Here is a 27,781-nt window from a genome sequence, read left to right on the forward strand (position 1 = left end):
CAATTTTTTGATAGCCTGCAAACAACAAGCAAAGCTCACATACCAAACAGAATGAATATAAAACATATAAAGTAAAATAATAGAAAATTACTGTACATAAAGATTAAAAGTATCCAAACCCGGTCACCTCTTCTGTTGTTGCTCAACTTAAGGCCTGAGAAAGAGTCCCCATTAACTTGCGCCAGCCCACCCGACGAGCTTCTGCAAATAACCACGTGCACAGGCCACCACCATTTGTTTCCGGCATTTCTTAGAAGGCATGACTGCTGCTAATATGGACACCAAATTCTTACCCAGGTTTTGCACAAATGGATGCAAGAGTATAACTGCAGAAACTGTTCCCTTTTCTTCCTTCCAGAAAATTCTCCAATTTCCAGCATATTTCATGAGAGCGCTCATAGATCTTTCGCCGGAGCCTCCTCCTCGTCAATGTCGCAGACAGAATTTTGGAAAATTATATACAGTAGCAGAGATCTCATATGATGATTTTGGTTTGTCTGACATTACTCATTGCCCTTGTGATGTTCATCTGATGCTTCTTGTTTCCACTTTGATGGTTAGAGTTGGAACTAAAACGTCAAGTGGAAGACACGGCACATAGAACATGCCTCTTTTCCGTGTTTTGCGCTGCAGCCTTTGGAGCCAAATGTCACCACAGCCCGTTGGCAGTGTTTTGGCAAGAAATTCAAGGGCCGACTCTGAATCTGGGTTGTATCTTTAGCCCTGAAATTAGTTAGTCACAGTTAATATGGATTAGCCCAAGTATTTTGCGACCCAACATCAGAAGAACGAGCCTAATGTCATTCCAATTATGAGAAACAAGGAGAGTCACTGTTTTCAAGATCATTTTCAGCATATGGGCATACAACAGTCCTAGAATTTCTTCAATTAACACTCAGAAAGCAAAATCGCAAATTAGAAACTGCAAACAAGAGATTTGTGTAGAGAGAAGAAGAAACATACTCACCCTTATAACGAAATCAATAAAGGAGCTATTAAGAAAAATAAAAATCTTACCTCCATTTTGATACTGGAACCAACTCTGAGTAGATCAATCAACGCAACAAAAGTATTTAACTTCTCTTCAATGCTGAAATCTGGATATTCACTCTCCGTTAGTCCTAACAACCACACTCTCCTGGATTGCTCTCATCAGCTTCATTGTATACTCAGCACTTTTGTGTTAGATTTGCTAACATCAATTTTTTTATAGCCTGCAAACCACAAGCTAAGCTCATACTAAACAGAATGAATATAAAACATATAAAGAAAAAATAATAGAAAATTACTGTACATACAGATCAACAATATCCAAACTCGGTCACCTCTTCTATTGTTGCTCAACTTAAGGCCTGAGAAAGAGTCCCCATAAACTTGCGCCACCCCACCCGACGAGCTTCTGCAAATAACCACGTGCACAGGCCACCACCATTTGTTTCCGGCATTTCTTAGAAGGCATGACTGCTGCTAATATGGACACCAAATACTTATCCAGGTTTTGCACAAATGGATGCAAGAGTTTAACTGCAGAAACTGTTCCCTTTTCTTCCTTCCAGAAAATTCTCCAATTTCCAGCATATTTCATGAGCGCTGATAGAACTTTTGGCGGAGCCTCCTCCTCGTCAATGTCGCAAATAGAATATTCGAAAATTATACACAGTAGCAGAAATATCATATGATGATTTAGGTTTGTCTGACACTACTCATTGCCCTTGTGATGTTCATCTGATGCTTCTTGTTTCCACTTTGGTGGTTAGAGTTGGAATTAAAACGTCAAGTGGAAGACACGGCACATAGAACATGCCTCTTTTCCATGTTTCGCGTTGCAGCCTTTGGAGCCTAATGTCACCAAAGCCGGGCCGACTCTGAATCTGGGTTGTATCTTTAGCCCTGAAATTAGTTAGTCGCAGTTAATATGGATTAGCCCATGTATTTTGCGACCCAACCTCAGAAGAACGAGCCTAATGTCATTCCAATTATGAGAAACAAGGAGAGTCAATGTTTTCAAGATCATTTTCACTATATGGGCATACAACAGTCGTAGAATTTCTTCAATTAACACTCAGAAACCAAAATCGCAAATCAGAAACTGCAAACAAGAGATTTGTGTAGAGAGAAGAAGAAACATACTCACCCTTATAACGAAATGCACAAAGGAGCTATTAAAAAAAATAATAGGCTTACCTCCATTTTGATACTGGAACCAACTCTGAGTAGATCAATCAACGCAACAAAAGAATTTAACTTCTCTTCAATGCTGAAATCTGGATATTCACTCTCCGTTAGTCCTAACAACCACACTCTCCTGGATTGCTCTCATCAGCTTCATTGTATACTCAGCACTTTTGTGTTAGATTTGCTAACATCAATTTTTTTATAGCCTGCAAACCACAAGCTAAGCTCATACTAAACAGAATGAATATAAAACATATAAAGAAAAAATAATAGAAAATTACTGTACATACAGATCAACAATATCCAAACTCGGTCACCTCTTCTGTTGTTGCTCAACTTAAGGCCTGAGAAAGAGTCCCCATAAACTTGCGCCACCCCACCCGACGAGCTTCTGCAAATAACCACGTGCACAGGCCACCACCATTTGTTTCCGGCATTTCTTAGAAGGCATGACTGCTGCTAATATGGACACCAAATACTTATCCAGGTTTTGCACAAATGGATGCAAGAGTTTAACTGCAGAAACTGTTCCCTTTTCTTCCTTCCAGAAAATTCTCCAATTTCCAGCAGATTTCATGAGCGCTGATAGAACTTTTGGCTGAGCCTACTCCTCGTCAATGTCGCAAATAGAATATTGGAAAATTATACACAGTAGCAGAAATCTCATATGATGATTTGGGTTTGTCTGACACTACTCATTGCCCTTGTGATGTTCATCTGATGCTTCTTGTTTCCACTTTGGTGGTTAGAGTTGGAATTAAAACGTCAAGTGGAGGACACTGCACATAGAACATGCTTCTTTTCCATGTTTCGCGTTGCAGCCTTTGGAGCCTAATGTCACCACAGCCGGGCCGACTCTGAATCTGGGTTGTATCTTTAGCCCTGAAATTAGTTAGTCGCAGTTAATATGCATTAGCCCATGTATTTTGCGACCCAACCTCAGAAGAACGAGCCTAATGTCATTCCAATTATGAGAAACAAGGAGAGTCACTGTTTTCAAGATCATTTTCACTATATGGGCATACAACAGTCGTAGAATTTCTTCAATTAACACTCAGAAACCAAAATCGCAAATCAGAAACTGCAAACAAGAGACTTGTGTAGAGAGAAGAAGAAACATACTCACCCTTATAACGAAATGCACAAAGGAGCTATTAAAAAAAATAATAGGCTTACCTCCATTTTGATACTGGAACCAACTCTGAGTAGATCAATCAACGCAACAAAAGTATTTAACTTCTCTTCAATGCTGAAATCTGGATATTCACTCTCCGTTAGTCCTAACAACCACACTCTCCTGGATTGCTCTCATCAGCTTCATTGTATACTCAGCACTTTTGTGTTAGATTTGCTAACATCAATTTTTTTATAGCCTGCAAACCACAAGCTAAGCTCATACTAAACAGAATGAATATAAAACATATAAAGAATAAATAATAGAAAATTACTGTACATACAGATCAACAATATCCAAACTCGGTCACCTCTTCTGTTGTTGCTCAACTTAAGGCCTGAGAAAGAGTCCCCATAAACTTGCGCCACCCCACCCGACGAGCTTCTGCAAATAACCACGTGCACAGGCCACCACCATTTGTTTCCGGCATGCCTTAGAAGGCATGACTGCTGCTAATATGGACACCAAATACTTATCCAGGTTTTGCACAAATGGATGCAAGAGTTTAACTGCAGAAACTGTTCCCTTTTCTTCCTTCCAGAAAATTCTCCAATTTCCAGCAGATTTCATGAGCGCTGATAGAACTTTTGGCTGAGCCTACTCCTCGTCAATGTCGCAAATAGAATATTGGAAAATTATACACAGTAGCAGAAATCTCATATGATGATTTGGGTTTGTCTGACACTACTCATTGCCCTTGTGATGTTCATCTGATGCTTCTTGTTTCCACTTTGGTGGTTAGAGTTGGAATTAAAACGTCAAGTGGAGGACACTGCACATAGAACATGCTTCTTTTCCATGTTTCGCGTTGCAGCCTTTGGAGCCTAATGTCACCACAGCCGGGCCGACTCTGAATCTGGGTTGTATCTTTAGCCCTGAAATTAGTTAGTCGCAGTTAATATGCATTAGCCCATGTATTTTGCGACCCAACCTCAGAAGAACGAGCCTAATGTCATTCCAATTATGAGAAACAAGGAGAGTCACTGTTTTCAAGATCATTTTCACTATATGGGCATACAACAGTCGTAGAATTTCTTCAATTAACACTCAGAAACCAAAATCGCAAATCAGAAACTGCAAACAAGAGACTTGTGTAGAGAGAAGAAGAAACATACTCACCCTTATAACGAAATGCACAAAGGAGCTATTAAAAAAAATAATAGGCTTACCTCCATTTTGATACTGGAACCAACTCTGAGTAGATCAATCAACGCAACAAAAGTATTTAACTTCTCTTCAATGCTGAAATCTGGATATTCACTCTCCGTTAGTCCTAACAACCACACTCTCCTGGATTGCTCTCATCAGCTTCATTGTATACTCAGCACTTTTGTGTTAGATTTGCTAACATCAATTTTTTTATAGCCTGCAAACCACAAGCTAAGCTCATACTAAACAGAATGAATATAAAACATATAAAAAAAAATAATAGAAAATTACTGTACATACAGATTAACAGTATCCAAACTCGGTCACCTCTTCTGTTGTTGCTCAACTTAAGGCCTGAGAAAGAGCACCATAAACTTGCGCCATCCCACTCGACGAGCTTCTGCAAATACAGGCCACCACTATTTGTTTCTTGCATTTCTTAGAACGCATCACTGCTGCTAATATGGACACCAAATACTTATCCAGGTTTTGCACAAATGGATGCAAGAGTTTAACTGCATAAACTGTTCCCTTTTCTTCCTTCCAGAAAATTCTCCAATATCCAGCATATGAGCGCTGATAGAACTTTTGCCGGAGCCTCCTCCTCGTCAATGTCGCAGATAGATGTTTGGAAAATTATATACAGTAGCAGAGATCTCATATGATGATTTTGGTTTGTCTGACATTACTCATTGCCCTTGTGATGTTCATGTGATGCTTCTTGTTTCCACTTTGGTGGTTAGAGTTGGAATTAAAACGTCAAGTGGAAGACACGGCACATAGAACATGCCTCTTTTCCATGTTTCGCGTTGCAGCCTTTGGAGCCTAATGTCACCACAGCCCGTTGAGAGTGTTTTGGCAAGGAATTCAAGGGCCGACTCTGAATCTGGGTTGTATCTTTAGCCCTGAAATTAGTTAGTCGCAGTTAATATGGATTAGCCCATGTATTTTGCGACCCAACCTCAGAAGAACGAGCCTAATGTCATTCCAATTATGAGAAAAAAGGAGAGTCACTGTTTTCAAGATCATTTTCAGCAAATGGGCATACAACAGTTCTAGAATTTCTTCAATTAACACTCAGAAAGCAAAATCGCAAATTAGAAACTGCAAACAAGAGATTTGTGTAGAGAGAAGAAGAAACATACTCACCCTTATAACGAAATGCATGAAGGAGCAATTAAAAAAAATAAAAGGCTTACCTCCATTTTGATACTGGAACCAACTCTGAGTAGATCAATCAACGCAACAAAAGCATTTAACTTCTCTTCAATGCTGAAATCTTGATATTCACTCTCCGTTAGTCCTAACAACCACACTCTCCTGGATTGCTCTCATCAACTTCATTGTATACTCAGCACTTTTGTGTTAGATTTGCTAACATCAATTATTTGATAGCCTGCAAACCACAAGCTAAGCTCATACCAAACAGAATGAATATAAAACATATCAAAAAAATTAATAGAAAATTACTGTACATACAGATTAATATATCCAAACTCGATCGCCTCTTCTGTTGTTGGTCAACTTAAGACCTGAGAAAGAGTCCCCATAAACTTGCGCCAGCTCACCCAACGAGCTTCTGCAAATAACCACGTGCACAGGCCACCACCATTTGTTTCCGGCATTTCTTAGAAGGCATCACTGCTGCTAATATGGACACCAAATACTTATCCAGGTTTTGCACAAATGGATGCAAGAGTTCAACTGCAGAAACTGTTCCCTTTTCTTCCTTCCAGAAAATTCTCCAATTTCCAGCATATTTCATGAGCGCTAATAGAACTTTTGACGGAGCCTCCTCCTCGTCAATGTCGCAAATAGAATTTTGGAAAATTATATACAGTAGCAGAAATCTCATATGATGATTTTGGTTTGTCTGACATTACTCATTGCCCTTGTGATGTTCATCTGATGCTTGTTGTTTCCACTTTGGTGGTTAGAGCTGGAACTAAAACGTCAAGTGGAACACACGGCACATAGAACATGCCTCTTTTCCGTGTTTCCCGTTGCAGCCTTTGGAGTCTAATGTCACCACAGCCCGTTGGCAGTGTTTTGGCAAGAAATTCAAGGACCGACTCTGAATCTGGGTTGTATCTTTAGCCCTGAAATTAGTTAGTCACAGTTAATATGGATTAGCCCAAGTATTTTGCGACCCAACCTCAGAAGAACGAGACTAATGTCATTCCAATATGAGAAACAAGGAGAGTCAGTGTTTTCAAGATCATTTTCATCATATGGGCATACAACAGTCGTAGAATTTCTTCAACTAACACTCAGAAATCAAAATCGCAAATTAGAAACGGCAAACAAGAGATTTGTGTAGAGAGAAGAAGAAACATACTCACCCTTATAACAAAATGGATAAAAGAGCTATTAAAAAAAATAAAAGGCTTACCTCCATTTTGATACTGGAACCAACTCTGAGTAGATCAATCAACGCAACAAAAACATTTAACTTCTCTTCAATGCTGAAATCTGGATATTCACTCTCCGTTAGTCCTAACAACCACACTCTCCGGGATTGCTCTCATCAGCTTCATTGTATACTCGGCACTTTTGTGTTAGATTTGCTAACATCAATTTTTTGATCGCCTGCAAACCACGAGCTAAGCTCATACTAAACAGAATGAATATAAAACATATAAAAAAAAAATAATAGAAAATTACTGTACATACAGATTAACAGATTAACAGTATCCAAACTAGGACATAACCCACATCACTTTTCCACTAAATCATACAATAGACCTTCATAAGACAAAAAACGCAATCCAGTTCACAACGAGCAAACTGTAAACATGAGATAGTAAACTAATCTACCAATGCCAATTTGTGCTATTCCTTTTATTGCATTTTGTAATCGTTCCTTATGAAACAAGTTGTATCATGGCCTCCTTATTTATAACTATCCCAACAACTCACAACTTCTTTCAAGAAGAAAGTGGTAAAGAGAGCTGAGCGCAGTGCATCGGAAGTTGGTCTCGTATTTTAGAAAAATAAAACTACAAGGAAAGAAAGCAACAGAAAAAGTTCTATGGAGCAGGTTACCCAATGCATACAACAGAATGAAATATTCCATAAGACATCAAAGATCAAATGTACCAAATACCTGCCCTTTCTTGGTTGCAAGACTAATGTTGCTGGCTTTATTTCCCCACAGTTGGCCCACCACTAAAGATAACAAGAAATAACACGAGCTATGAGATCTATTAGCGATATGGAAACAAACAAGTTCACAGGATTCAAGAAAAATCGAGAACGAGTCACGTACGTTTTATCAAGGATATGTATGGATATATCATTAACCCCTTCTTCTCAAACTTGTAAGTTAATAATCTCCACAAATGCAATCGGATCAAGAAACTCAAATTTGGGAGATACTCCAATTCGAAAGGGGATTCCAGCAATGGAGAAAGCTCGACATTTCCCACCACCACTTACGTTATCAAAACTCGGTGGGGATTGCTTTTCTATCTCTTTTTTTTTTTTTTTTTTGGCCGAATACTGCTCTCTTTTTCTTTTTTTTTACTTTTTGTTCTTTTTTTGTTGGATTTTTGTTTTTCTTTTTCTTTTTGTTGTTTTTTTTTTTTTGGATTTTCTTTTTGGCGTTCGAATTCTCTTAAGCTTATCCCCCATTGCATCTTTAGAAATCCGTTCTTGTAATCTGGAAAAAAATAGAAGACAAGACAACCATGTAAGAAACCCTACCATTTACAAAATGGTTGTTGTGGCACAACAGTATGCAGCACACATAATTAGCAAACAGCAAAATTTCTGCTGTGGAAACGGAAATCTACTGCATATTTTCATGCACCATAATTAGAATTCTTGTGATTCTGCTACTGCAGAATTGAGCTTCTGCAGCAACACAATTCAATTGTGCAGCACAATCCAATTAAAACATCCCTAATGCACAACGGAAATATAAGATTTCAAAGGTTGCAGTAGAATTTGATTTTGAATTCTGCAATTCTTCTAATTGTCGAGCAACATAATGCAGACTCAATGCAATTTTACAGAAAAATTCATTTACACATCACACAAGCACAAGAGAACGTTAAGAGCTTCAAGGTTCTTACTTGAGTAACACTTTTCCACTTGCCCCTCTTCCTTAGGATTCTTAACCTTCAGTTCTCAGTCTCTCCCTACGCCACAAGCGGCATTCACTCTTTCCCCATTTGTGAATAACTTTGGCATATCCACATGAAAAGAAAGTTCATGAGTTTGTGTACAAATAAGAAACAAAAGCAACTGCACACAAATAGAAGGAACAAAATTTGAACAACTTTCTGATCATCAACTGCTGCTTTAGCTTACATAGGCAAAAAAAAATCCATATAAATAGGAAAAATTAAATCACGTGAGCAAAGTGGACGCTGAGTTCAATCAGCACAGTTTGCACGATCAGCCTCATTTTGCAGCATAATTAGCAGATTCTGCTGCTGAATCAACTTATTCTGCAGCAAAAGTTTGCACAAACAGGTGCATCAAAATAAGCCAATCCAGCTGCAAAATTCTTTTGCAGTGTTCTTCAAACACACAACAAAGAAAGGCTTGAAGACATAATTTCGACGACGAATCAGTCTGGGGAGCTGTTTGACCGAACGCGTGTCTCGTGCTCGGTAACGCTCTAACCAACTCGTCTACTAATTGAAGTGCTTGAACCTTTTCTATTCTAGAGGAAGCACTTCCTTATCATCAAAGAAAGGTAGGACAGAAAAGCACGAAGCAAGTTTGCTGTTATAGATTGATTTGTTATTCTTGCTTCAAAAGCTGCTCAAAATTTTGAATCTCAACCTTTTTTGTTCTTATTGTCATATTTTATATCATTTATCAGTCAATATGAAGGTCCTTTTATATTTTACAAATATATGAAAGACAGTTAGACCGAGAGATATTTGAGGAATTGCAACCTATTCAAACTAAGTACCAAACTATTCCACGAAGGCAATGCAATTAATAAACTTTCAACCCAAACTCAAGAGTTAAAGCACAAGAATGGTCACTTGAACTTGCAACACAAACTCAAGGTAGACCCAAAAATGAGGAACACGAGAGCACTAACTGTTAATTGAAACCATAAATTACAGAAATGCACCTGAGAAATAATTCGAGCTGCTCCATCCCATTTTGGACAAAATGGCCTACCATACTCAATTCCAGCAGTGATGTGCCCAATCGTATGGCTGTTATTATAAGCATGATTTCCATGAAAAAGTGTTCGTGGCATTCTTGAATTCGGATAGAGTGGAAGAAACAAATATCAGTTTATATAATAGGCATATCAAGTGAATGATGAGTTGGACATTAGGCATCAAGACATTAGGCACCTGAATCATGATTGCTCTTGATGCCCTCTTATCATCTCCTTCAATCCACGGATGAGTGTAGTTTATCTTAAATATGGAATCAATTCCCCCCCACTCCAGCCACGGCTTACGTTTACCGTTTCTTCCAAAGAGGTTTCTGCAACAAACCACATTGCTGCAAACAAAAATATTAAATACTTTTGGTTGATAAGTTACAAGAACCTAAAATAATAAGGACGAGTACAGCATAAGTGAAATCATAGCTTGGTGGCATTACCACATTGGAAACTAAAGAGAAACTCTAAATGGATGAAAACTATTAGTAAACTGGTTGAATCATAATATCCTTCAAACTGAACAAGTGAAAATTGCACACGTGAAGATGCTCATTCTAGCATAATTACCTCGCAATCAGAAGCCCGCTTGTTATTGCGCACACAGAATCCGATCAAGTAAACTACAGTAGAAACCCCCGTCACATATAAACCAGAAATGCTACAAAATAAACAAAGCTTATGTAACTTAATGTTTTCGACATACCCACTTGATATTCCACCACCTCCATAAATTCGTCCACTTTTACGCTCAACAATGTTCATGGTCAAATCAATTTTGCCTGCATTGACGAAATTACAATAAACCAATAGATCCAAGTGGACACTGTCGTTAACATTTAACCACATTTACCAAAAACATTGAAGTAGCATCAAAAACCATTTACCAACAGCCAGCTCACGAATAATACTAACGTTGTCAATAATACCATAGCTAGGACATAACCCACATCACTTTTCCACTAAATCATACAATAGACCTTCATAAGACAAAAAACGCAATCCAGTTCACAACGAGCAAACTGTAAACATGAGATAGTAAACTAATCTACCAATGCCAATTTGTGCTATTCCTTTTATTGCATTTTGTAATCGTTCCTTATGAAACAAGTTGTATCATGGCCTCCTTATTTATAACTATCCCAACAACTCACAACTTCTTTCAAGAAGAAAGTGGTAAAGAGAGCTGAGCGCAGTGCATCGGAAGTTGGTCTGGTATTTTAGAAAAATAAAACTACAAGGAAAGAAAGCAACAGAAAAAGTTCTATGGAGCAGGTTACCCAATGCATACAACAGAATGAAATATTCCATAAGACATCAAAGATCAAATGTACCAAATACCTGCCCTTTCTTGGTTGCAAGACTAATGTTGCTGGCTTTATTTCCCCACAGTTGGCCCACCACTAAAGATAACAAGAAATAACACGAGCTATGAGATCTATTAGCGATATGGAAACAAACAAGTTCACAGGATTCAAGAAAAATCGGGAACGAGTCACGTACGTCTTATCAAGGATATGTATGGATATATCATTAACCCCTTCTTCTCAAACTTGTAAGTTAATAATCTCCACAAATCCAATCGGATCAAGAAACTCAAATTTGGGAGATACTCCACAGCGAAAGGGGATTCCAGCAATGGAGAAAGCTCGACATTTCCCACCACCACTTACGTTATCAAAACTCGGTGGGGATTGCTTTTCTATCTCTTTTTTTTTTTTTTTTTTGCCGAATAATGCTCTCTTTTTCTTTTTTTTTACTTTTTGTTCTTTTTTTGTTGGATTTTTGTTTTTCTTTTTCTTTTTGTTGTTTTTTTTTTTGGATTTTCTTTTTGGCGTTCGAATTCTCTTAAGCTTATCCCCCATTGCATCTTTAGAAATCCGTTCTTGTAATCTGGAAAAAAATAGAAGACAAAGACAACCATGTAAGAAACCCTACCATTTACAAAATGGTTGTTGTGGCACAAAAGTATGCAGCACACATAATTAGCAAACAGCAAAATTTCTGCTGTGGAAACGGAAATCTACTGCATATTTTCATGCACCATAATTAGAATTCTTGTGATTCTGCTACTGCAGAATTGAGCTTCTGCAGCAACACAATTCAATTGTGCAGCACAATCCAATTAAAACATCCCTAATGCACAACGGAAATATAAGATTTCAAAGGTTGCAGTAGAATTTGATTTTGAATTCTGCAATTCTTCTAATTCTCGAGCAACATAATGCAGACTCAATGCAATTTTACAGAAAAATTCATTTACACATCACACAAGCACAAGAGAACGTTAAGAGCTTCAAGGTTCTTACTTGAGTAACACTTTTCCACTTGCCCCTCTTCCTTAGGATTCTTAACCTTCAGTTCTCAGTCTCTCCCTACGCCACAAGCGGCATTCACTCTTTCCCCATTTGTGAATAACTTTGGCATATCCACATGAAAAGAAAGTTCATGAGTTTGTGTACAAATAAGAAACAAAAGCAACTGCACACAAATAGAAGGAACAAAATTTGAACAACTTTCTGATCATCAACTGCTGCTTTAGCTTACATAGGCAAAAAAAAATCCATATAAATAGGAAAAATTAAATCACGTGAGCAAAGTGGACGCTGAGTTCAATCAGCACAGTTTGCACGATCAGCCTCATTTTGCAGCATAATTAGCAGATTCTGCTGCTGAATCAACTTATTCTGCAGCAAAAGTTTGCACAAACAGGTGCATCAAAATAAGCCAAATCCAGCTGCAAAATTCTTTTGCAGTGTTCTTCAAACACACAACAAAGAAAGGCTTGAAGACATAATTTCGACGACGAATCAGTCTGGGGAGCTGTTTGACCGAACGCGTGTCTCGTGCTCGGTAACGCTCTAACCAACTCGTCTACTAATTGAAGTGCTTGAACCTTTTCTATTCTAGAGGAAGCACTTCCTTATCATCAAAGAAAGGTAGGACAGAAAAGCACGAAGCAAGTTTGCTGTTATAGATTGATTTGTTATTCTTGCTTCAAAAGCTGCTCAAAATTTTGAATCTCAACCTTTTTTGTTCTTATTGTCATATTTTATATCATTTATCAGTCAATATGAAGGTCCTTTTATATTTTACAAATATATGAAAGACAGTTAGACCGAGAGATATTTGAGGAATTGCAACCTATTCAAACTAAGTACCAAACTATTCCACGAAGGCAATGCAATTAATAAACTTTCAACCCAAACTCAAGAGTTAAAGCACAAGAATGGTCACTTGAACTTGCAACACAAACTCAAGGTAGACCCAAAAATGAGGAACACGAGAGCACTAACTGTTAATTGAAACCATAAATTACAGAAATGCACCTGAGAAATAATTCGAGCTGCTCCATCCCATTTTGGACAAAATGGCCTACCATACTCAATTCCAGCAGTGATGTGCCCAATCGTATGGCTGTTATTATAAGCATGATTTCCATGAAAAAGTGTTCGTGGCATTCTTGAATTCGGATAGAGTGGAAGAAACAAATATCAGTTTATATAATAGGCATATCAAGTGAATGATGAGTTGGACATTAGGCATCAAGACATTAGGCACCTGAATCATGATTGCTCTTGATGCCCTCTTATCATCTCCTTCAATCCACGGATGAGTGTAGTTTATCTTAAATATGGAATCAATTCCCCCCCACTCCAGCCACGGCTTACGTTTACCGTTTCTTCCAAAGAGGTTTCTGCAACAAACCACATTGCTGCAAACAAAAATATTAAATACTTTTGGTTGATAAGTTACAAGAACCTAAAATAATAAGGACGAGTACAGCATAAGTGAAATCATAGCTTGGTGGCATTACCACATTGGAAACTAAAGAGAAACTCTAAATGGATGAAAACTATTAGTAAACTGGTTGAATCATAATATCCTTCAAACTGAACAAGTGAAAATTGCACACGTGAAGATGCTCATTCTAGCATAATTACCTCGCAATCAGAAGCCCGCTTGTTATTGCGCACACAGAATCCGATCAAGTAAACTACAGTAGAAACCCCCGTCACATATAAACCAGAAATGCTACAAAATAAACAAAGCTTATGTAACTTAATGTTTTCGACATACCCACTTGATATTCCACCACCTCCATAAATTCGTCCACTTTTACGCTCAACAATGTTCATGGTCAAATCAATTTTGCCTGCATTGACGAAATTACAATAAACCAATAGATCCAAGTGGACACTGTCGTTAACATTTAACCACATTTACCAAAAACATTGAAGTAGCATCAAAAACCATTTACCAACAGCCAGCTCACGAATAATACTAACGTTGTCAATAATACCATAGCTAGGACATAACCCACATCACTTTTCCACTAAATCATACAATAGACCTTCATAAGACAAAAAACGCAATCCAGTTCACAACGAGCAAACTGTAAACATGAGATAGTAAACTAATCTACCAATGCCAATTTGTGCTATTCCTTTTATTGCATTTTGTAATCGTTCCTTATGAAACAAGTTGTATCATGGCCTCCTTATTTATAACTATCCCAACAACTCACAACTTCTTTCAAGAAGAAAGTGGTAAAGAGAGCTGAGCGCAGTGCATCGGAAGTTGGTCTGGTATTTTAGAAAAATAAAACTACAAGGAAAGAAAGCAACAGAAAAAGTTCTATGGAGCAGGTTACCAATGCATACAACAGAATGAAATATTCCATAAGACATCAAAGATCAAATGTACCAAATACCTGCCCTTTCTTGGTTGCAAGACTAATGTTGCTGGCTTTATTTCCCCACAGTTGGCCCACCACTAAAGATAACAAGAAATAACACGAGCTATGAGATCTATTAGCGATATGGAAACAAACAAGTTCACAGGATTCAAGAAAAATCGGGAACGAGTCACGTACGTCTTATCAAGGATATGTATGGATATATCATTAACCCCTTCTTCTCAAACTTGTAAGTTAATAATCTCCACAAATCCAATCGGATCAAGAAACTCAAATTTGGGAGATACTCCACAGCGAAAGGGGATTCCAGCAATGGAGAAAGCTCGACATTTCCCACCACCACTTACGTTATCAAAACTCGGTGGGGATTGCTTTTCTATCTCTTTTTTTTTTTTTTTTTTGCCGAATAATGCTCTCTTTTTCTTTTTTTTTACTTTTTGTTCTTTTTTTGTTGGATTTTTGTTTTTCTTTTTCTTTTTGTTGTTTTTTTTTTTTTGGATTTTCTTTTTGGCGTTCGAATTCTCTTAAGCTTATCCCCCATTGCATCTTTAGAAATCCGTTCTTGTAATCTGGAAAAAAATAGAAGACAAGACAACCATGTAAGAAACCCTACCATTTACAAAATGATTGTTGTGGCACAACAGTATGCAGCACACATAATTAGCAAACAGCAAAATTTCTGCTGTGGAAACGGAAATCTACTGCATATTTTCATGCACCATAATTAGAATTCTTGTGATTCTGCTACTGCAGAATTGAGCTTCTGCAGCAACACAATTCAATTGTGCAGCACAATCCAATTAAAACATCCCTAATGCACAACGGAAATATAAGATTTCAAAGGTTGCAGTAGAATTTGATTTTGAATTCTGCAATTCTTCTAATTCTCGAGCAACATAATGCAGACTCAATGCAATTTTACAGAAAAATTCATTTACACATCACACAAGCACAAGAGAACGTTAAGAGCTTCAAGGTTCTTACTTGAGTAACACTTTTCCACTTGCCCCTCTTCCTTAGGATTCTTAACCTTCAGTTCTCAGTCTCTCCCTACGCCACAAGCGGCATTCACTCTTTCCCCATTTGTGAATAACTTTGGCATATCCACATGAAAAGAAAGTTCATGAGTTTGTGTACAAATAAGAAACAAAAGCAACTGCACACAAATAGAAGGAACAAAATTTGAACAACTTTCTGATCATCAACTGCTGCTTTAGCTTACATAGGCAAAAAAAAATCCATATAAATAGGAAAAATTAAATCACGTGAGCAAAGTGGACGCTGAGTTCAATCAGCACAGTTTGCACGATCAGCCTCATTTTGCAGCATAATTAGCAGATTCTGCTGCTGAATCAACTTATTCTGCAGCAAAAGTTTGCACAAACAGGTGCATCAAAATAAGCCAAATCCAGCTGCAAAATTCTTTTGCAGTGTTCTTCAAACACACAACAAAGAAAGGCTTGAAGACATAATTTCGACGACGAATCAGTCTGGGGAGCTGTTTGACCGAACGCGTGTCTCGTGCTCGGTAACGCTCTAACCAACTCGTCTACTAATTGAAGTGCTTGAACCTTTTCTATTCTAGAGGAAGCACTTCCTTATCATCAAAGAAAGGTAGGACAGAAAAGCACGAAGCAAGTTTGCTGTTATAGATTGATTTGTTATTCTTGCTTCAAAAGCTGCTCAAAATTTTGAATCTCAACCTTTTTTGTTCTTATTGTCATATTTTATATCATTTATCAGTCAATATGAAGGTCCTTTTATATTTTACAAATATATGAAAGACAGTTAGACCGAGAGATATTTGAGGAATTGCAACCTATTCAAACTAAGTACCAAACTATTCCACGAAGGCAATGCAATTAATAAACTTTCAACCCAAACTCAAGAGTTAAAGCACAAGAATGGTCACTTGAACTTGCAACACAAACTCAAGGTAGACCCAAAAATGAGGAACACGAGAGCACTAACTGTTAATTGAAACCATAAATTACAGAAATGCACCTGAGAAATAATTCGAGCTGCTCCATCCCATTTTGGACAAAATGGCCTACCATACTCAATTCCAGCAGTGATGTGCCCAATCGTATGGCTGTTATTATAAGCATGATTTCCATGAAAAAGTGTTCGTGGCATTCTTGAATTCGGATAGAGTGGAAGAAACAAATATCAGTTTATATAATAGGCATATCAAGTGAATGATGAGTTGGACATTAGGCATCAAGACATTAGGCACCTGAATCATGATTGCTCTTGATGCCCTCTTATCATCTCCTTCAATCCACGGATGAGTGTAGTTTATCTTAAATATGGAATCAATTCCCCCCCACTCCAGCCACGGCTTACGTTTACCGTTTCTTCCAAAGAGGTTTCTGCAACAAACCACATTGCTGCAAACAAAAATATTAAATACTTTTGGTTGATAAGTTACAAGAACCTAAAATAATAAGGACGAGTACAGCATAAGTGAAATCATAGCTTGGTGGCATTACCACATTGGAAACTAAAGAGAAACTCTAAATGGATGAAAACTATTAGTAAACTGGTTGAATCATAATATCCTTCAAACTGAACAAGTGAAAATTGCACACGTGAAGATGCTCATTCTAGCATAATTACCTCGCAATCAGAAGCCCGCTTGTTATTGCGCACACAGAATCCGATCAAGTAAACTACAGTAGAAACCCCCGTCACATATAAACCAGAAATGCTACAAAATAAACAAAGCTTATGTAACTTAATGTTTTCGACATACCCACTTGATATTCCACCACCTCCATAAATTCGTCCACTTTTACGCTCAACAATGTTCATGGTCAAATCAATTTTGCCTGCATTGACGAAATTACAATAAACCAATAGATCCAAGTGGACACTGTCGTTAACATTTAACCACATTTACCAAAAACATTGAAGTAGCATCAAAAACCATTTACCAACAGCCAGCTCACGAATAATACTAACGTTGTCAATAATACCATAGCTAGGACATAACCCACATCACTTTTCCACTAAATCATACAATAGACCTTCATAAGACAAAAAACGCAATCCAGTTCACAACGAGCAAACTGTAAACATGAGATAGTAAACTAATCTACCAATGCCAATTTGTGCTATTCCTTTTATTGCATTTTGTAATCGTTCCTTATGAAACAAGTTGTATCATGGCCTCCTTATTTATAACTATCCCAACAACTCACAACTTCTTTCAAGAAGAAAGTGGTAAAGAGAGCTGAGCGCAGTGCATCGGAAGTTGGTCTCGTATTTTAGAAAAATAAAACTACAAGGAAAGAAAGCAACAGAAAAAGTTCTATGGAGCAGGTTACCCAATGCATACAACAGAATGAAATATTCCATAAGACATCAAAGATCAAATGTACCAAATACCTGCCCTTTCTTGGTTGCAAGACTAATGTTGCTGGCTTTATTTCCCCACAGTTGGCCCACCACTAAAGATAACAAGAAATAACACGAGCTATGAGATCTATTAGCGATATGGAAACAAACAAGTTCACAGGATTCAAGAAAAATCGGGAACGAGTCACGTACGTCTTATCAAGGATATGTATGGATATATCATTAACCCCTTCTTCTCAAACTTGTAAGTTAATAATCTCCACAAATCCAATCGGATCAAGAAACTCAAATTTGGGAGATACTCCACAGCGAAAGGGGATTCCAGCAATGGAGAAAGCTCGACATTTCCCACCACCACTTACGTTATCAAAACTCGGTGGGGATTGCTTTTCTATCTCTTTTTTTTTTTTTTTTTTTGCCGAATAATGCTCTCTTTTTCTTTTTTTTTACTTTTTGTTCTTTTTTTGTTGGATTTTTGTTTTTCTTTTTCTTTTTGTTGTTTTTTTTTTTGGATTTTCTTTTTGGCGTTCGAATTCTCTTAAGCTTATCCCCCATTGCATCTTTAGAAATCCGTTCTTGTAATCTGGAAAAAAATAGAAGACAAAGACAACCATGTAAGAAACCCTACCATTTACAAAATGGTTGTTGTGGCACAAAAGTATGCAGCACACATAATTAGCAAACAGCAAAATTTCTGCTGTGGAAACGGAAATCTACTGCATATTTTCATGCACCATAATTAGAATTCTTGTGATTCTGCTACTGCAGAATTGAGCTTCTGCAGCAACACAATTCAATTGTGCAGCACAATCCAATTAAAACATCCCTAATGCACAACGGAAATATAAGATTTCAAAGGTTGCAGTAGAATTTGATTTTGAATTCTGCAATTCTTCTAATTCTCGAGCAACATAATGCAGACTCAATGCAATTTTACAGAAAAATTCATTTACACATCACACAAGCACAAGAGAACGTTAAGAGCTTCAAGGTTCTTACTTGAGTAACACTTTTCCACTTGCCCCTCTTCCTTAGGATTCTTAACCTTCAGTTCTCAGTCTCTCCCTACGCCACAAGCGGCATTCACTCTTTCCCCATTTGTGAATAACTTTGGCATATCCACATGAAAAGAAAGTTCATGAGTTTGTGTACAAATAAGAAACAAAAGCAACTGCACACAAATAGAAGGAACAAAATTTGAACAACTTTCTGATCATCAACTGCTGCTTTAGCTTACATAGGCAAAAAAAAATCCATATAAATAGGAAAAATTAAATCACGTGAGCAAAGTGGACGCTGAGTTCAATCAGCACAGTTTGCACGATCAGCCTCATTTTGCAGCATAATTAGCAGATTCTGCTGCTGAATCAACTTATTCTGCAGCAAAAGTTTGCACAAACAGGTGCATCAAAATAAGCCAAATCCAGCTGCAAAATTCTTTTGCAGTGTTCTTCAAACACACAACAAAGAAAGGCTTGAAGACATAATTTCGACGACGAATCAGTCTGGGGAGCTGTTTGACCGAACGCGTGTCTCGTGCTCGGTAACGCTCTAACCAACTCGTCTACTAATTGAAGTGCTTGAACCTTTTCTATTCTAGAGGAAGCACTTCCTTATCATCAAAGAAAGGTAGGACAGAAAAGCACGAAGCAAGTTTGCTGTTATAGATTGATTTGTTATTCTTGCTTCAAAAGCTGCTCAAAATTTTGAATCTCAACCTTTTTTGTTCTTATTGTCATATTTTATATCATTTATCAGTCAATATGAAGGTCCTTTTATATTTTACAAATATATGAAAGACAGTTAGACCGAGAGATATTTGAGGAATTGCAACCTATTCAAACTAAGTACCAAACTATTCCACGAAGGCAATGCAATTAATAAACTTTCAACCCAAACTCAAGAGTTAAAGCACAAGAATGGTCACTTGAACTTGCAACACAAACTCAAGGTAGACCCAAAAATGAGGAACACGAGAGCACTAACTGTTAATTGAAACCATAAATTACAGAAATGCACCTGAGAAATAATTCGAGCTGCTCCATCCCATTTTGGACAAAATGGCCTACCATACTCAATTCCAGCAGTGATGTGCCCAATCGTATGGCTGTTATTATAAGCATGATTTCCATGAAAAAGTGTTCGTGGCATTCTTGAATTCGGATAGAGTGGAAGAAACAAATATCAGTTTATATAATAGGCATATCAAGTGAATGATGAGTTGGACATTAGGCATCAAGACATTAGGCACCTGAATCATGATTGCTCTTGATGCCCTCTTATCATCTCCTTCAATCCACGGATGAGTGTAGTTTATCTTAAATATGGAATCAATTCCCCCCCACTCCAGCCACGGCTTACGTTTACCGTTTCTTCCAAAGAGGTTTCTGCAACAAACCACATTGCTGCAAACAAAAATATTAAATACTTTTGGTTGATAAGTTACAAGAACCTAAAATAATAAGGACGAGTACAGCATAAGTGAAATCATAGCTTGGTGGCATTACCACATTGGAAACTAAAGAGAAACTCTAAATGGATGAAAACTATTAGTAAACTGGTTGAATCATAATATCCTTCAAACTGAACAAGTGAAAATTGCACACGTGAAGATGCTCATTCTAGCATAATTACCTCGCAATCAGAAGCCCGCTTGTTATTGCGCACACAGAATCCGATCAAGTAAACTACAGTAGAAACCCCCGTCACATATAAACCAGAAATGCTACAAAATAAACAAAGCTTATGTAACTTAATGTTTTCGACATACCCACTTGATATTCCACCACCTCCATAAATTCGTCCACTTTTACGCTCAACAATGTTCATGGTCAAATCAATTTTGCCTGCATTGACGAAATTACAATAAACCAATAGATCCAAGTGGACACTGTCGTTAACATTTAACCACATTTACCAAAAACATTGAAGTAGCATCAAAAACCATTTACCAACAGCCAGCTCACGAATAATACTAACGTTGTCAATAATACCATAGCTAGGACATAACCCACATCACTTTTCCACTAAATCATACAATAGACCTTCATAAGACAAAAAACGCAATCCAGTTCACAACGAGCAAACTGTAAACATGAGATAGTAAACTAATCTACCAATGCCAATTTGTGCTATTCCTTTTATTGCATTTTGTAATCGTTCCTTATGAAACAAGTTGTATCATGGCCTCCTTATTTATAACTATCCCAACAACTCACAACTTCTTTCAAGAAGAAAGTGGTAAAGAGAGCTGAGCGCAGTGCATCGGAAGTTGGTCTCGTATTTTAGAAAAATAAAACTACAAGGAAAGAAAGCAACAGAAAAAGTTCTATGGAGCAGGTTACCCAATGCATACAACAGAATGAAATATTCCATAAGACATCAAAGATCAAATGTACCAAATACCTGCCCTTTCTTGGTTGCAAGACTAATGTTGCTGGCTTTATTTCCCCACAGTTGGCCCACCACTAAAGATAACAAGAAATAACACGAGCTATGAGATCTATTAGCGATATGGAAACAAACAAGTTCACAGGATTCAAGAAAAATCGGGAACGAGTCACGTACGTCTTATCAAGGATATGTATGGATATATCATTAACCCCTTCTTCTCAAACTTGTAAGTTAATAATCTCCACAAATCCAATCGGATCAAGAAACTCAAATTTGGGAGATACTCCACAGCGAAAGGGGATTCCAGCAATGGAGAAAGCTCGACATTTCCCACCACCACTTACGTTATCAAAACTCGGTGGGGATTGCTTTTCTATCTCTTTTTTTTTTTTTTTTTTTGCCGAATAATGCTCTCTTTTTCTTTTTTTTTACTTTTTGTTCTTTTTTTGTTGGATTTTTGTTTTTCTTTTTCTTTTTGTTGTTTTTTTTTTTTTGGATTTTCTTTTTGGCGTTCGAATTCTCTTAAGCTTATCCCCCATTGCATCTTTAGAAATCCGTTCTTGTAATCTGGAAAAAAATAGAAGACAAGACAACCATGTAAGAAACCCTACCATTTACAAAATGATTGTTGTGGCACAACAGTATGCAGCACACATAATTAGCAAACAGCAAAATTTCTGCTGTGGAAACGGAAATCTACTGCATATTTTCATGCACCATAATTAGAATTCTTGTGATTCTGCTACTGCAGAATTGAGCTTCTGCAGCAACACAATTCAATTGTGCAGCACAATCCAATTAAAACATCCCTAATGCACAACGGAAATATAAGATTTCAAAGGTTGCAGTAGAATTTGATTTTGAATTCTGCAATTCTTCTAATTCTCGAGCAACATAATGCAGACTCAATGCAATTTTACAGAAAAATTCATTTACACATCACACAAGCACAAGAGAACGTTAAGAGCTTCAAGGTTCTTACTTGAGTAACACTTTTCCACTTGCCCCTCTTCCTTAGGATTCTTAACCTTCAGTTCTCAGTCTCTCCCTACGCCACAAGCGGCATTCACTCTTTCCCCATTTGTGAATAACTTTGGCATATCCACATGAAAAGAAAGTTCATGAGTTTGTGTACAAATAAGAAACAAAAGCAACTGCACACAAATAGAAGGAACAAAATTTGAACAACTTTCTGATCATCAACTGCTGCTTTAGCTTACATAGGCAAAAAAAAATCCATATAAATAGGAAAAATTAAATCACGTGAGCAAAGTGGACGCTGAGTTCAATCAGCACAGTTTGCACGATCAGCCTCATTTTGCAGCATAATTAGCAGATTCTGCTGCTGAATCAACTTATTCTGCAGCAAAAGTTTGCACAAACAGGTGCATCAAAATAAGCCAATCCAGCTGCAAAATTCTTTTGCAGTGTTCTTCAAACACACAACAAAGAAAGGCTTGAAGACATAATTTCGACGACGAATCAGTCTGGGGAGCTGTTTGACCGAACGCGTGTCTCGTGCTCGGTAACGCTCTAACCAACTCGTCTACTAATTGAAGTGCTTGAACCTTTTCTATTCTAGAGGAAGCACTTCCTTATCATCAAAGAAAGGTAGGACAGAAAAGCACGAAGCAAGTTTGCTGTTATAGATTGATTTGTTATTCTTGCTTCAAAAGCTGCTCAAAATTTTGAATCTCAACCTTTTTTGTTCTTATTGTCATATTTTATATCATTTATCAGTCAATATGAAGGTCCTTTTATATTTTACAAATATATGAAAGACAGTTAGACCGAGAGATATTTGAGGAATTGCAACCTATTCAAACTAAGTACCAAACTATTCCACGAAGGCAATGCAATTAATAAACTTTCAACCCAAACTCAAGAGTTAAAGCACAAGAATGGTCACTTGAACTTGCAACACAAACTCAAGGTAGACCCAAAAATGAGGAACACGAGAGCACTAACTGTTAATTGAAACCATAAATTACAGAAATGCACCTGAGAAATAATTCGAGCTGCTCCATCCCATTTTGGACAAAATGGCCTACCATACTCAATTCCAGCAGTGATGTGCCCAATCGTATGGCTGTTATTATAAGCATGATTTCCATGAAAAAGTGTTCGTGGCATTCTTGAATTCGGATAGAGTGGAAGAAACAAATATCAGTTTATATAATAGGCATATCAAGTGAATGATGAGTTGGACATTAGGCATCAAGACATTAGGCACCTGAATCATGATTGCTCTTGATGCCCTCTTATCATCTCCTTCAATCCACGGATGAGTGTAGTTTATCTTAAATATGGAATCAATTCCCCCCCACTCCAGCCACGGCTTACGTTTACCGTTTCTTCCAAAGAGGTTTCTGCAACAAACCACATTGCTGCAAACAAAAATATTAAATACTTTTGGTTGATAAGTTACAAGAACCTAAAATAATAAGGACGAGTACAGCATAAGTGAAATCATAGCTTGGTGGCATTACCACATTGGAAACTAAAGAGAAACTCTAAATGGATGAAAACTATTAGTAAACTGGTTGAATCATAATATCCTTCAAACTGAACAAGTGAAAATTGCACACGTGAAGATGCTCATTCTAGCATAATTACCTCGCAATCAGAAGCCCGCTTGTTATTGCGCACACAGAATCCAATCAAGTAAACTACAGTAGAAACCCCCGTCACATATAAACCAGAAATGCTACAAAATAAACAAAGCTTATGTAACTTAATGTTTTCGACATACCCACTTGATATTCCACCACCTCCATAAATTCGTCCACTTTTACGCTCAACAATGTTCATGGTCAAATCAATTTTGCCTGCATTGACGAAATTACAATAAACCAATAGATCCAAGTGGACACTGTCGTTAACATTTAACCACATTTACCAAAAACATTGAAGTAGCATCAAAAACCATTTACCAACAGCCAGCTCACGAATAATACTAACGTTGTCAATAATACCATAGCTAGGACATAACCCACATCACTTTTCCACTAAATCATACAATAGACCTTCATAAGACAAAAAACGCAATCCAGTTCACAACGAGCAAACTGTAAACATGAGATAGTAAACTAATCTACCAATGCCAATTTGTGCTATTCCTTTTATTGCATTTTGTAATCGTTCCTTATGAAACAAGTTGTATCATGGCCTCCTTATTTATAACTATCCCAACAACTCACAACTTCTTTCAAGAAGAAAGTGGTAAAGAGAGCTGAGCGCAGTGCATCGGAAGTTGGTCTCGTATTTTAGAAAAATAAAACTACAAGGAAAGAAAGCAACAGAAAAAGTTCTATGGAGCAGGTTACCCAATGCATACAACAGAATGAAATATTCCATAAGACATCAAAGATCAAATGTACCAAATACCTGCCCTTTCTTGGTTGCAAGACTAATGTTGCTGGCTTTATTTCCCCACAGTTGGCCCACCACTAAAGATAACAAGAAATAACACGAGCTATGAGATCTATTAGCGATATGGAAACAAACAAGTTCACAGGATTCAAGAAAAATCGGGAACGAGTCACGTACGTCTTATCAAGGATATGTATGGATATATCATTAACCCCTTCTTCTCAAACTTGTAAGTTAATAATCTCCACAAATCCAATCGGATCAAGAAACTCAAATTTGGGAGATACTCCACAGCGAAAGGGGATTCCAGCAATGGAGAAAGCTCGACATTTCCCACCACCACTTACGTTATCAAAACTCGGTGGGGATTGCTTTTCTATCTCTTTTTTTTTTTTTTTTTTGCCGAATAATGCTCTCTTTTTCTTTTTTTTTACTTTTTGTTCTTTTTTTGTTGGATTTTTGTTTTTCTTTTTCTTTTTGTTGTTTTTTTTTTTGGATTTTCTTTTTGGCGTTCGAATTCTCTTAAGCTTATCCCCCATTGCATCTTTAGAAATCCGTTCTTGTAATCTGGAAAAAAATAGAAGACAAAGACAACCATGTAAGAAACCCTACCATTTACAAAATGGTTGCTGTGGCACAAAAGTATGCAGCACACATAATTAGCAAACAGCAAAATTTCTGCTGTGGAAACGGAAATCTACTGCATATTTTCATGCACCATAATTAGAATTCTTGTGATTCTGCTACTGCAGAATTGAGCTTCTGCAGCAACACAATTCAATTGTGCAGCACAATCCAATTAAAACATCCCTAATGCACAACGGAAATATAAGATTTCAAAGGTTGCAGTAGAATTTGATTTTGAATTCTGCAATTCTTCTAATTCTCGAGCAACATAATGCAGACTCAATGCAATTTTACAGAAAAATTCATTTACACATCACACAAGCACAAGAGAACGTTAAGAGCTTCAAGGTTCTTACTTGAGTAACACTTTTCCACTTGCCCCTCTTCCTTAGGATTCTTAACCTTCAGTTCTCAGTCTCTCCCTACGCCACAAGCGGCATTCACTCTTTCCCCATTTGTGAATAACTTTGGCATATCCACATGAAAAGAAAGTTCATGAGTTTGTGTACAAATAAGAAACAAAAGCAACTGCACACAAATAGAAGGAACAAAATTTGAACAACTTTCTGATCATCAACTGCTGCTTTAGCTTACATAGGCAAAAAAAAATCCATATAAATAGGAAAAATTAAATCACGTGAGCAAAGTGGACGCTGAGTTCAATCAGCACAGTTTGCACGATCAGCCTCATTTTGCAGCATAATTAGCAGATTCTGCTGCTGAATCAACTTATTCTGCAGCAAAAGTTTGCACAAACAGGTGCATCAAAATAAGCCAAATCCAGCTGCAAAATTCTTTTGCAGTGTTCTTCAAACACACAACAAAGAAAGGCTTGAAGACATAATTTCGACGACGAATCAGTCTGGGGAGCTGTTTGACCGAACGCGTGTCTCGTGCTCGGTAACGCTCTAACCAACTCGTCTACTAATTGAAGTGCTTGAACCTTTTCTATTCTAGAGGAAGCACTTCCTTATCATCAAAGAAAGGTAGGACAGAAAAGCACGAAGCAAGTTTGCTGTTATAGATTGATTTGTTATTCTTGCTTCAAAAGCTGCTCAAAATTTTGAATCTCAACCTTTTTTGTTCTTATTGTCATATTTTATATCATTTATCAGTCAATATGAAGGTCCTTTTATATTTTACAAATATATGAAAGACAGTTAGACCGAGAGATATTTGAGGAATTGCAACCTATTCAAACTAAGTACCAAACTATTCCACGAAGGCAATGCAATTAATAAACTTTCAACCCAAACTCAAGAGTTAAAGCACAAGAATGGTCACTTGAACTTGCAACACAAACTCAAGGTAGACCCAAAAATGAGGAACACGAGAGCACTAACTGTTAATTGAAACCATAAATTACAGAAATGCACCTGAGAAATAATTCGAGCTGCTCCATCCCATTTTGGACAAAATGGCCTACCTCAATTCCAGCAGTGATGTGCCCAATCGTATGGCTGTTATTATAAGCATGATTTCCATGAAAAAGTGTTCGTGGCATTCTTGAACAAAATAGAAAAATGACATAAACAGGAAAGACGCATTCAAAATTTCCTAACCAAACAAGAATCAAAAATGAAAAAGGAAGGAAAAAGCAAGCAAGTGTAAATAAACAATTCCATTTTTCCAAAACAGATACTAGTTTATTGCTGGAGGAACTTTTGGCTCTACCAGATTCATGCTCCACGTAAATATGAAACTTACAGTGCTTTTGCATATAAAAATAAATCGCAGATGACCTTAGACCATATTGTCAGAAATTGGTTGAACACTTGCAGAAAAATCATACCATGAAGAAATCTATAAGCAAAATTTCATGGTAACCCTATAAGAATACATATTCTTTCTATATGGTCATCAGCAAATATAAAATAGAATATACCGCATGTACGCTAGAACATACAGAAGTTCCCACACTATTAGAAAATGAGTACCGGGTCCATCAATTCTTTGTTCTCACTTCTCACTCTGTATTGACATTATACAACTGTATTTAACCTATGTAATTAGTACAGTGGGATCGATTTCTGTAATAAACATAAATAAATCTCAGTCAAGGGAAGAAAATATATTCAATGTACACCTTCATAGTAATGGCCGAGGGAAACTTGAAAGAGCACTAAATCAGTATAGATTAAGGAAAGGATAATCTCTCCGAGATACATAGACAACCGAAATAAATGTTATGTGAGTACATTTGAACTGCATGCACCTAATGTATAACCAAACTCTGAAATGCCTTAGTGCAACTAAGGTGCCCTACAAAATACAGAACAAGATAAGAAGATACGGACCTGATGCTTCAAGGAGTCCAAACCCCCACCGAGTTCCGCGCACTCCCACCGTCTCTCCTTCATCGAGGCTGCAGAAACCCTTCATATTGGTGAAGGAAGATATATTGACTTCGGAGTCGTAAACCAAAACCAAATCCAAACCCTTTCTGTCGGTCCCCTTCTCTCTGATGTGCGTTTGTTTTGAGGGCTTTTGTTTCCTTTGTATTTTTTGGTGAGAAAAGAAGCGAAAATGGAGGTGAGAGACTGAAAATGGGCGGATGGAGACGGTAAAACGGTGGGAGGAGGATGACGAGGAGATTTAGAGGGTTTTCAAGAAATCTGTATTTCTTGGGAGAGGGTTTTTACAGACATCTGGTTTTGAGAGTTTTGGTGGAGTGGGGAGCTTTGATTTCGAT

The 27,781-nt window shown here is 37.3% G+C and overlaps 1 long non-coding RNA gene across 24 annotated transcripts; it reads right to left on the reverse strand.

Annotated features, from left to right (window-relative positions):
* On the reverse strand, nucleotides 1-27,781 carry LOC105155355 (uncharacterized). Of its 24 annotated transcripts, none has more exons than XR_016065131.1 (48): nucleotides 27,387-27,781; nucleotides 26,466-26,549; nucleotides 25,446-25,554; nucleotides 24,640-25,029; nucleotides 24,478-24,539; nucleotides 23,843-23,918; nucleotides 23,707-23,759; nucleotides 23,324-23,477; nucleotides 23,092-23,224; nucleotides 22,073-22,181; nucleotides 21,265-21,657; nucleotides 21,103-21,164; nucleotides 20,468-20,543; nucleotides 20,332-20,384; nucleotides 19,949-20,102; nucleotides 19,717-19,849; nucleotides 18,697-18,805; nucleotides 17,890-18,280; nucleotides 17,728-17,789; nucleotides 17,093-17,168; nucleotides 16,957-17,009; nucleotides 16,574-16,727; nucleotides 16,342-16,474; nucleotides 15,322-15,430; nucleotides 14,515-14,906; nucleotides 14,353-14,414; nucleotides 13,719-13,794; nucleotides 13,583-13,635; nucleotides 13,200-13,353; nucleotides 12,968-13,100; nucleotides 11,948-12,056; nucleotides 11,142-11,531; nucleotides 10,980-11,041; nucleotides 10,345-10,420; nucleotides 10,209-10,261; nucleotides 9,826-9,979; nucleotides 9,594-9,726; nucleotides 8,575-8,683; nucleotides 7,767-8,159; nucleotides 7,605-7,666; nucleotides 6,891-7,087; nucleotides 5,978-6,597; nucleotides 5,698-5,894; nucleotides 4,519-5,403; nucleotides 3,352-4,224; nucleotides 2,185-3,057; nucleotides 1,326-1,890; nucleotides 1,200-1,214 (listed from the first exon to the last, which is right to left on the reverse strand). It is a non-coding gene; the product is annotated as an uncharacterized LOC105155355 (long non-coding RNA). The 24 variants fall into 24 exon arrangements; XR_016065138.1 differs by lacking the exon at nucleotides 1,200-1,214 and adding an exon at nucleotides 25,684-25,823 and having other exon boundaries at nucleotides 1,527-1,890; XR_016065132.1 differs by lacking the exon at nucleotides 1,200-1,214 and having other exon boundaries at nucleotides 1,529-1,890; nucleotides 3,352-3,548; nucleotides 3,660-4,224.

This window comes from Sesamum indicum, linkage group LG4 (genome assembly GCF_026168435.1).
Source record: "Sesamum indicum cultivar Baizhima isolate 11 linkage group LG4, ASM2616843v1, whole genome shotgun sequence".
In the NCBI taxonomy this organism is placed as follows: domain Eukaryota; kingdom Viridiplantae; phylum Streptophyta; class Magnoliopsida; order Lamiales; family Pedaliaceae; genus Sesamum; species Sesamum indicum.